At 43.1% G+C, this 11,396-nt stretch overlaps 1 long non-coding RNA gene across 1 annotated transcript; it reads right to left on the reverse strand.

Annotated features, from left to right (window-relative positions):
- Positions 1-2,173: 2,173 nt before the first annotated feature.
- On the reverse strand, positions 2,174-2,774 carry LOC138674283 (uncharacterized). Its single transcript, XR_011320577.1, has 3 exons — positions 2,648-2,774; positions 2,392-2,542; positions 2,174-2,308 (listed from the first exon to the last, which is right to left on the reverse strand). It is a non-coding gene; the product is annotated as an uncharacterized lncRNA (long non-coding RNA).
- Between the last annotated feature and the right edge of the window lie 8,622 nt (positions 2,775-11,396).

Raw genomic sequence — 11,396 nt, forward strand, 5'->3', positions numbered from 1 at the left:
ATGCCCGACGGAGGATTTTTAATTATCGGCTGAGTCGTGCACGCAGATATGTGGAATGCACCTTTGGGATCATGACCAGTCAGTGGAGGATCTTTCACAGTGCCATTCAGTTGGACACAGACACCGTTGATGCTGTGATAAAGGCTTGCTGTGTACTCCACAACTATGCTCGTGAGTACAACACTGACGTAGATGTGGAGTACCAGCAGCCAGTATTTAATCCAGTTGTCAACAGGGGTCTGGGCAGGCCGTCCAACTCTGGTGTGCGTGTGAGAGAATCCTTCACTGACTACTTCATGAGTCCAGAAGGTGCCGTGCACTGGCAATACTCCTGTGCTGGTGTTGAGCAGCCTGACCAGCAGAGAAGGATGCATCTACACTGACCCTCCCCAAAAAGTTGCCGACATCGCTGCTAACAGTTTTGAAAACATCCCGAAGAATGATAAACGACAGCAATCAACACAAAATGTATTAAAAAAAATTTTTTTTTTCATGTTACCCAAAATAGTTTAAAAAAATTGGTTGTAATATAAATAAAAAATCTACTTTGGTTTTTTATGTAAAAAAAAATGGTTGGTGTTTTCAGAAATTAACAGCAGTATGAGGTATACAATTGTTAACACATCAACCCATAAACCACTAATCGATAGCCCATAAACCCAGGACAGCGGCCTTGTCCCCATTGTCTAAAAAGAAGAGAATATTTTGTGTGACATAAAATTTATTTTAAAGAACACAAATTATTGTTTATTTTTACAAAAGATTTTTCAATTTGAAAAAAATAAATAAATAAACAGCCCCTTTCAAATCCAACAGCCAACTGGAGCTACAAACAAAAGCACAACTTTGTGCAACTGAAAACTTTTGCCCACGTTCAATTAAGAAATGTATATTCTGGAGAATAGAGGAAATTTGTTCCCTCAGTTTGATACGGTGCTCCCCCCAGATGCTGCGAACTGCCTCTATCTCCAGAACTTCCTTGGCTGTGGGCCAAATACTGGGGTCTTGTAGCTGTTGTTTCAGGTGTTCTGTGTCGGGGCCTGAAAAGTCCCAACACCCCCATCAGAACCTCATTGTAGGGAGAAATCGGAGCAGGGTCCTCCAGAGCAGTGAGGGACATCTGCACCATAGACATGAAAAGAGATTGTCTATCCGGTGCCAGGGAGCGTGTTTTTCTGGCGACAGTTTGTGCAAAGGAGTCGCAATGGTCATCGGTACTTGATTTTTTAAATAAATCTAATGTGTCACAGGCAATTTGTACCGTTTGGTCATCTTTAGTGTTGAGCGATACCGTCCGATACTTAAAAGTATCGGTATCGGATAGTATCGGCCGATACCCGAAAAATATCGGATATCGCCGATACCGATATCCGATACCAATACAAGTCAATGGGACATCAAGTATCGGAAGGTATTCTCATGGTTCCCAGGGTCTGAAGGAGAGGAAACTCTCCTTCAGGCCCTGGGATCCATAGGGATGTGTAAAATAAAGAATTAAAATAAAAAATATTGATATGCTCACCTCTCCGGCGGCCCCTGGACTTCACGCTGCTAACCGGGAGGCTTCTTTGTTTAAAAAGCGCGCCTTTCGGACCTGTGAATGACGTCCCGGCTTCTGATTGGTCGCGTGCCGCCCATGAGACCGGCACGCGGCCAATCAAAAGCCGCGACGTCATTCTCATTCACAAAACTGCTAATTCTAGGAATTGAGGACCTGCGAATGACGTCGCGGCCTCTGATTGGTCGCGCGCCGGTCACATGGGCGGCACGCGACAAATCAGAAGCCAGGACGTTATTCACAGGTCCGAAAGGCGCGCTTTTTAAACAAAGAAGCCTCCCGGTTAGCAGTGTGAAGTCCAGGGGCCGCCGGAGAGGTGAGCATATCAATATTTTTTATTTTAATTCTTTATTTTACACATCCCTATTGATTCGATACCGATACCCGATATCACAAAAATATCGGATCTCGGTATCGGAATTCCGATACCGCAAGTATCGGCCGATACCCGATACTTGCGGTATCGGAATGCTCAACACTAGCCATCTTGGTTCTTCTTGGTTTTTTTTTTTTTTCTCTGCTGCCACCGGATAGACAGCTCTCTTCTCCACTCTCACAGCTTCTGCGGAATCAGATGCTTCAGCAGCTGCTGAAGTAGATCTTGATGCAGCAGCTGCTGAAGTGGATGCTGATTCAGCAGAAGCTGTGGGAGTGGAGGGAGAGATGGTCCCTCCCACTCCAGAGGAACTGCCTGCTCCATCCTCTGTGTCGCTGTCCTCCAAATCAGCTACCGACATGTTTCCTTCCGTCCTGTTGGGGGAAAAAAAATAAACATTAATTTTTCGCACAACATATTATATATAAATAATCTTGTGGATTGGATTTTAACTTACTTTCTCAATGTCCTGCTGGTCACAAGAAACTGCAGCTCTTCACTAAAGGGGAATTTAGTTTTGCTTGGCGAAGAGCCACTCTTTGAGCATTCATTGAGGAATTTATTAAAACGGTCTCTGATGGAGCGCCAACGTTGCCTCACATCTTTATCTACCAAAAAAAGGTTCCAAAATACAACAACATTTTTTTAGAGATCTAAACAAATTATATTTTTAATATACTCAAGGTTTACTAAATAATTGTTATTAAAATTACCGATTTTCTGCTGTGTAGCCCCAGGATATTTGTCCCAATCCGGGAACATGTCGCGCACAATTTTTGTCCAGGCTAGCTCCCTGAAGTACTTGTCCTTATAGGACTCATCGGATGGGTCCCACAAGGCTGGATAATCACGAACCTACAATAAATACAATAGTGTCATCTCATAATCTATAGCACGACCAAGTAATGTTACACAAATGCTTGAAATATATCAAAGTAACCCCTAAAAAATGAACACAAGCACAAACTGAAAACACAAACACCAATAAAAACGTTCGTGTGCTGTTGTTTTACTACTAGCTCTGGCGCCGTCAATCCTGAGCGGTGCGTGCGCCAATCAACAACATTAAGTAAAAAACACACTATAAACTTAAATAGTTAGGGTAGGGTTAGGGCTCATAACCCTAAGCACCCTACCCCTAAAGGGATCCTACCCCTAACCCTACCCCTAAAGGGATCCTAACCCTACCCCTAAAGGGATCCTAACCCTAACCCTACCCCTAACCCTAAAGGGATCCTAACCCTAACCCTACCCCTAAAGGGATCCTACCCCTAACACTACCCCTAACCCTAAAGGGATCCTAACCCTAACCCTACCCCTAACCCTAAAGGGATCCTAACCCTACCCCTAACCCTAAAGGGATCCTACCCCTAACCCTACCCCTAACCCTAAAGGGATCCTACCCCTAACCCTACCCCTAAAGGGATCCTACCCCTAACCCTACCCCTAACCCTAAAGGGATCCTAACCCTAACCCTACCCCTAAAGGGATCCTAACCCTAACCCTACCCCTAACCCTAAAGGGATCCTAGGGTTAATGATATGGTTGCTATTGTAAGGTGGCATTAAGCACGGTTAATAATGGAGAGGCGTCAATAAGACGCCTATCCATTATTAATCCTATTAAGGGTTACTATAATATATGTGGACCCCCTAAAAAAAATACATAGGGTCCCCCTATATTTTTAGTCCAGAAAGGCTAGGCAGACAGCCGTGGGCCAATATTTGAGGCCCGGGAAGGGGTTAAAATACCCATGGCTGTTCCCAGGCCATGAATATAAGCCCACAGCTGTCTGTGTAGCCTTTCTGGCACTAAAATATAGGGGGCCCCGAAAAAAAAAGTGTTGGGGTCCCCCTATATTTTTAGTCCAGAAAGGCTACGCAGACAGCCGTGGGCTTATATTCATAGCCTAGGAAAGGGGCCATGGATATTTGCCCCCCCCCTGGCTACAAATATAAGCCTGCAGCCGCCCCGGAAAAGGCGCATCAAAAAGATGCGCCAATTCCGGCACTTAGCCCCTCTCTTCCCACTCCTGTGTAGCGGTGGGATATGGGGTAATGAGGGGTTAATGCCACCTTGCTATTGTAAGGTGGCATTAAGCCCGGTTAATAATGGAGAGGCGTCAATGAGACGCCTATCCATTATTAAGCCAATGAAAGGGTTAAAAAAACCCACAAAGACTAGAAAAAATATTTTAATGAAATAAAGACACCCACTTTTTGACCATTTTTTATTTTACGCTTAATCCGTCCTGAAGACCCTCGACCTGAAAAAAAGGCAAAACAAAAAAACAAATTCATACTCCCTGGCCCTGTCCGCAGAAATCCATCGAGGGTCCCACGAAGATCTTCCATGGAGAACAGACACATCCAGAGATGTGTCTGCTCTCCACGGCTGCAGCAACACACTGACAGGAGCCATAGTTCCTGTCGGTGTGTCACTGCGCATGCGCGAGCGAGTTTACCGGCGGTCATTGACCCCGGCACTCTCGCTTAACGGCAGTGCTGCGTGGGAAAGTTCAACGCAGCTGTACTGCCATTAACCGAGACGCCGGAGCCATTAAGCTCCGGAACAGTACGCGATACACTGCTAGGAGCTTCGCTCCTGGCAGTGTATCGCCGGAGAGCAGCTGATCGTCGTGGGACAATCGTTTTATGGATTCTGCGGACAGGGAGTATGGATTTGGTTTATTATTTTTTTATTTTTTCATGGAGGATCGAGGGCTTCGCCTACAAGTGTGGTGTTGGTGAGTATATACTCTATGTTATGTGTTGTATGTACTGTACTGTGTGTCATGTTTGTGTATTGTGTTTGTGTTTGGTGTAAACTTTACTATTGTGCTAAGTCGCCGGACACAGGGACAACTCTCCCATCCTAATACCGGATGGGAGTAGTAGTCCCTATACGGCGACTTAGCACAATGGAGGCACTACCGTCGCATGGGGACGGACACACAGACATACCAGATCAATCAGACGCCCGACATCGATCCCCATGCGACGGTATGCCTCCATGATGACAGTCTCCTCGGGAACGACACTCCGCCCACGGACTTCCGCCCACGGACTTCCTCCCGCTTCCCCGCACTTCCTGCTGCAGCGGTTCTGCACATCAAACCGCAGTAAAACCCGCAGATATATTTTTGATCTGCGGGTTTTACTGCGGTTTTGACCTCACAATGGAGGTCTATGGGTGCAGAACCGCTGCGGTTTAGGAAAAAGAAGTGACATGCTCCTTCTTTTTTCCCGCAGCTAATCAGCGCGGCTTTTTAAGGGAAATTCAGGATCATGTGCACAGCGGTTCCTGTTTTCCATAGGGTTACATTGTAATGTACCCTGCATGGAAAACAGCTGCGGAACCGCAGCGGCAAAACCGCTGCGGTTCCGCAGTAAAAAACGCACTGTGTGAACATGGCCTAAGGCTACTGGTTTAGACAGGTAGATTTATAGAAAGTACAGACGGTGCAGATTGTTTGGGAGCCATGCTGTACAGCAAAAGGGTTTGAGCCCCCTGGCTAAATGTCTGTATAATGTTTTCTATTGCCCGATTAAATTACCCACACAGCTAAGTAAAGTAGTTACAAAAGTGGACAGTTTAGGAGTTTGTTTTCTCGCCCGTGACACCGCTGTATCCTGAAGAACACTCCCCAGTATCAACGTACAGATGTTTGGATTCTCCGAACTTTAGTCCAAAGTATGGTTTGGGTACAAGAACTCTACCCAAACTGTAACCTGGACCCCATAGAAGTCAGTGGGGTCTGAAATGTAAAATGGTTAAATGGTTATAGTAAGGGCTAATTTAAAATTCGGGTTCGCTCAACTCGAATCCTTAATGCTAAGAAATACGGCCACATTTTTCATTATCATACAATACCAGAAGGGACGCGTTTGATTGGGTCTAAATATTTTAGGCAGCAGAATAGTGATCATACATAGTTTCTAAATAGATTGGCTCTATCTTCATTATACAGAAGAAGAAGGAGTCCTGTAAATGATGATGATATGGAGTTTACAGAGCTCTGATCTGAACATATTTGAGTCTGTATGGGATTACATGAAGAGACAGATGGATTTGCACAATTCTACATGCACAGAAAATCTGCGGCTAGTTCACCAAGATGTTTCCAACAACCTCCCGGCCTTATTCTTTCAAAAACTATGTACAATTGTAACTAGCGTGAACATACAATGGGTACGGAAAGTACTGAGACCCCTTAAAATTTTAACTTAAAACTCTTTATTTCATTGCAGCCATTTGGTAAATTCTAAAAAGTTCATTTTTTTTCTCATTAATGTAGACTCTGCACCCCATCTTGACAGAAAAAAAAACAGAAATGTAGAAATGTTTGAAAATTTAATAAAAGAGAAAAACTGAAATATCACATGGTCATTGGTATTCAGACCCTTTGCTCAGTATTGAGTAGAAGCACCCTTTTGAGCTAATACAGCCTTGAGTTTTCTTGGGAATGATACAACAAGTTTTCTACACCTGGATTTGGGGATCCTCTACCATTCTTCCTTGCAGATCCTCTCCAGTTCCGTCAGTTTGGATGGTGATCGTTGGTGGACAGCCATTTTCAGGTCTCTCCAGAGATGCTCAATTTAGGTCAGGGCTATTCCCAGTGTAATCTATGATAGTCAAAAAAGAGAGTCTTCACCTAAGGAACAATTGTGCCCTTATACAGGTAGAACAAGACTTCCCAAAAATATATAGATATCATAATTTTACCAATCAAGATAAAAATAGTCCTAGTGATCCCTATCTGGTAACCTAATGTGGCACTACCTGACAGTGGAGGTTGGCACCCTAAGAATACAAGATTGGCGCCTCCTCTCACCAACGGCTCTCCCTCCCTCACCCTAAACTACCCTACTATAGCTTAAGGGCAGGTGGGAGTGCAGGTGAGCCAAAAGACATGAAAAAATGATAGTCCTATAGTCCAGCGTGAAATCAGGTATGCTACAAGTGTAACTAGAGATTGTATGCAGTTTTGTTAATTCAGTTTGCATTTTGTAATTGATAAAAATAACCCATGAACGCTTACATTTTTTAAAGCATTATTACTGTGCAGCATTTTCTCCACCTGCCTTTCCACAGTCCCTTACATTCAATATAAATGTGTAGTGCAAATACCTCGATATGAATTAATACTAGTGAAAAAAAATCTAAGTGAAATAATCCATCTAGAAAAAAACTCAACTTCTTTGCCGTAAAACAATATTTAGAATTGAGAGTCCTCAGTGGTTGATACCTTTTAATGGCTAACTGAAAAGATGGTAACAAATTGCAAGCTTTCCAGACTACTCAGGTCTCTTCATCAGGCAAAGACTAAAACAAATTCTGAAGAATCACATATTTATGCACAACACAACACAGAAAATAAAAAAACATGTTTTTTTTTTTTTTGTTTTTTTTCTGTGCTATGTTGTGCATAAATATGTGATTCTTCAGAATTTGTTTTAGTCTTTGCCTGATGAAGAGACCTGTGTAGTCTGGAAAGCTTGCAATTTGTTACCATCTTTTCAGTTAGCCATTAAAAGGTATCAACCACTGAGGACTCTCAATTCTAAATATTTTTCTATCTACTGCCTAACACGGTACCAAGATATATTTCTTTCTTGCCATAAAACAGACAGACAGAATATCAAGGGTTTCTAGTCCCATCTGCATTTTGTGGATTGGTAAATTAAATATAAATTCCTGTGTGTTTTATAAATGCACATATTTATCTCCCGACTGATCTGTCAGCATGTCATTCTCCATTACAGATAACTTGTCCTTTTTTGTCTTCCTTCTATCACATCACCATTCAGAGTCGATGACAGAATGAAGCCATGGGAGGATTTTGCAATGTTTTAGATCTATTAAAATGCGACAAATGCGGCCTTCTCCATTCTTGTCGGTTTGATTTTAAGGGCATGAGAAAAAAGCTAAATGCTTTCTGCAGTCACCTCGTAGACAACACTGGAAATAAGCAGATGTAATTTGTCACTCGAGCGAAATTGACAAGATTGTGTGAATGCTATAGGCAAAGACAATAGCAAGGAGGTTACTCAATCAGCCAACCGTTCTCTCTCTTTGGGGAATGGTTGAACTTGCTGCATGTGCAAACCTAGACTTTTTTTGGCCAAAAAAAGATATGAAACTCATGAATCATGGCTCGGGCAGAGAAGTCTCTAATTGCCTCTTTGGTTCTAGTCTCTGGGTGACACCTGGAAAGTGATAGTGAGTAGCTGACACACGTGAGACGTGGGGGTGAAAGGAAGAACTCAGCGCTATAGATGTGAGATCGCTAAGTCAGAAATAATGGCAGACCGTACAATTGGATTTGCTGGCAGCAACAAGAGACATAATACATTTTCCGAAAAACAAGCAGTCGGTTTATAGGATGAGAATAATCAAATATAGAAGAAGTTAGATGTAATCCTGGTTTTCAATTTTCAGTACCCATGAAGGGTTATTATATTGCAAAAAGTTCTTTACCAGTCCAATAAAATATGTTGTGGTTTTTCCTCCCTGTGTACCATCAACGTAGACCAGGGCCAAAAGTGATCTCCCCAACCTGCTATTGACTTGATGGGTGAAGCACTCAACTGTTCCCGGTCCTTATATAAATTGTGAATAAACCACAAAACACTCTGGTATAACTTATTATTAGTTATTTTTTTACCGATTATATGATAAATTGTGTTTTTTATTGATGCAGAAAAAATATTAAAATCAACATACAAAAAGATATTAAAAATTGAAGTAAAAAAATTTCAAGGGGAGCAAAAAGTCACCAAAAGCTACATATTGTCAATATCAGATATAGTATGATGATGAAAAATAGATGGATGAAGATACAAACTAAAAAAACATATCAGGTGAAAAAGTGCACTGAATATTAAACAAGTAAAGTATGATTTATATATATATATATACATATATATATATATATACACCGTAGGGCGGCACGGTGGCGCAGTGGATAGCACAGCAGCCTTGCAGCGCTGGAGTCCTGGGTTCAAACCCCACCAAGAACAACATCTGCAAAGAGTTTGTATGTTCTCTCTGTGTTTGCGTGGGTTTCCTCCGGGCACTCCGGTTTCCTCCCACATTCCAAAGACATACTGATAGGGAATTTAGATTGTGAGCCCCATCGGGGACAGTGATGATGATAATGTGTGCAAAATGTAAAGCGCTGCGGAATATGTTAGCGCTATATAAAAATAAAGATTAAAAATAAAGATTATATAAAAAGCTGAATGTGTGTGTGTGTGTTTGTCTGGGATTGGCATCTGCAGCTACAGCCACAAAATTTTGCACAGTCACACGTCTGGACCCCGAGAGCGTCATAGGCTATGTTGTGAAATTTTAACCCCGCATGTTCCAATTCACCAAACAATTTTGCCCCTATCTACATAATGGGGAAAAAGTGAAAGGAAAAGTGTAGGAGGCAAATTGACAGCTGACAGATGTGAACAAGGGGGACTTAAAGAGTGAGAGCAATGGCGCCAAAGAGTATAAACCGTACAGTTGTTAAGGTGGGGCCCCGACATGGGATACTCACCACACACGGGGATATGAACACACATACAAAATGCGCCACACACTACCACGTGCTTGAACACATATACCACCCTCAGCACACATTTCACCACACATACACAAACCTCGCCACATAAAAGTCGAAACACAAAAGTTGCCACTCAAAACTCGCCATGCGCAAAATTTGCCACATTGAAAACTCGCCACACGTGCAAAACTCACCTCATGGAAAACTCGCCACACGCAAAACTTGCACACGTGGAAAAATTGCCACATGTACAAAAGTTGCAACACATGCAAAAGTTGCCTCACACAAAACTTGCATCTACTCAAAATGCACCACACATAAAACTCGCCACGTGCAAAACTCACCATGCACAAAACTTGCTGCACACAACTTGCTACACTAACCTGTCACATGCAACTCGACACACAAAAAGTTGCTACACGCATGTCACCACACAAAACTCATCTCACAAAAGTTGCTACATGCATGTCGCCACACGCAACTCAACACACACAACTTGACACACGAAACTTGCCCTAAAACACACACAAGTCTGGTATTATCCTTCAAAAATAAAAATCTGATTAATAAGCAGACAAACTACAAGAGCAACAAATGTACCATATAGGAAAGACGGCAGCTGTCAGTCACATGACCTCTCTATTATGTGTATGTGTGAGCTAATATATACTGCCAGGGGGGAGGGCTTCCCGTTGGATGGGGATTTATCAGGCTGCCAATTTAGCTTACAAATACTGAGGTAAAAATACTGACCAAATAACGTGTGAACGAGGTCTAATACAGGAGGAGATGACATACAGGTACATACTATATACAGGGGAGATGACACACAGGTATCTATATATATAATTGTCTAAGGGTTTTTCCGTCTGTCTGTCTTTCTGTCTGTCTGTCTGTCTTTCTGTCTGTCCTGAAAATCCCACCTCTCTGATTGGTCGAGGCTGCCAGGCCTCGACCAATCAGCGACGGGCACAGCGACGATGATGTCATAAAGGATGTAGATATCCCGCGTCTGATTGGTCGAGGTCGCCAGGCCTCGACCAATCAGCAACGGGCACAGCGACGATGATGTCATAAAGGACGTAGAAATCCCACGTTTCTGATTCAGCAACGGGCACAGTATCGACGTAGATGTCATAATGGTTGCCATGGCGACGATGATGTCATAAAGGTTGCCTCGACCGATCAGCGACGGGCACAGTCTGCCGCGAATTCTGGAATCATCATTGTCCATATACTACGGGGACATGCATATTCTAGAATACCCGATGCATTAGAATCGGGCCACAATCTAGTATACTATATACAGGAGAGATGACACAGGTATATACTATATACAGGAGGAGATGACACACAGGTGTATACTATATACAGGAGGACATGACACACACATATCTATATATATATAATTGCCTAAGGGTTTTTCCGTCTGTCTGTCTGTCTGTCTTTCTGTCCTGGAAATCCCTACTCTCTGATTGGTCGAGGCCGCCAGGCCTCGACCAATCAGAGACCAGCACAGCATCGATGTAGAAATCCCACGTCTCTGATTGGTCGAGGCCGCTAGGCCTCGACCAATCAGCAACGGGCACAGCGACGATGATGTCATAAAGGACGTAGAAATCCCGCGTCTGATTGGTCGAGGCCAGGATTGGCCTCGACCAATCAGCAACGGGCACAGTGACGATGATGTCATAATGGTTGCCATGGCGACGATGATGTCATAAAGGTTGCCTCAACCAATCAGCGATGGGCACAGTGTGCCGCGAATTCTGGAATCATCATTGTCCATATATTACAGGGACATGCATATTCTAGAATACCCGATGCGTTAGAATCGGGCCACAATTTAGTATACTATATACAGGGGAGATGACACACAGGTATCTATATATATAATTGCCTAA

The sequence above is a fragment of the Ranitomeya imitator genome, chromosome 4, assembly GCF_032444005.1.
Source record: "Ranitomeya imitator isolate aRanImi1 chromosome 4, aRanImi1.pri, whole genome shotgun sequence".
NCBI lineage: Eukaryota > Metazoa > Chordata > Amphibia > Anura > Dendrobatidae > Ranitomeya > Ranitomeya imitator.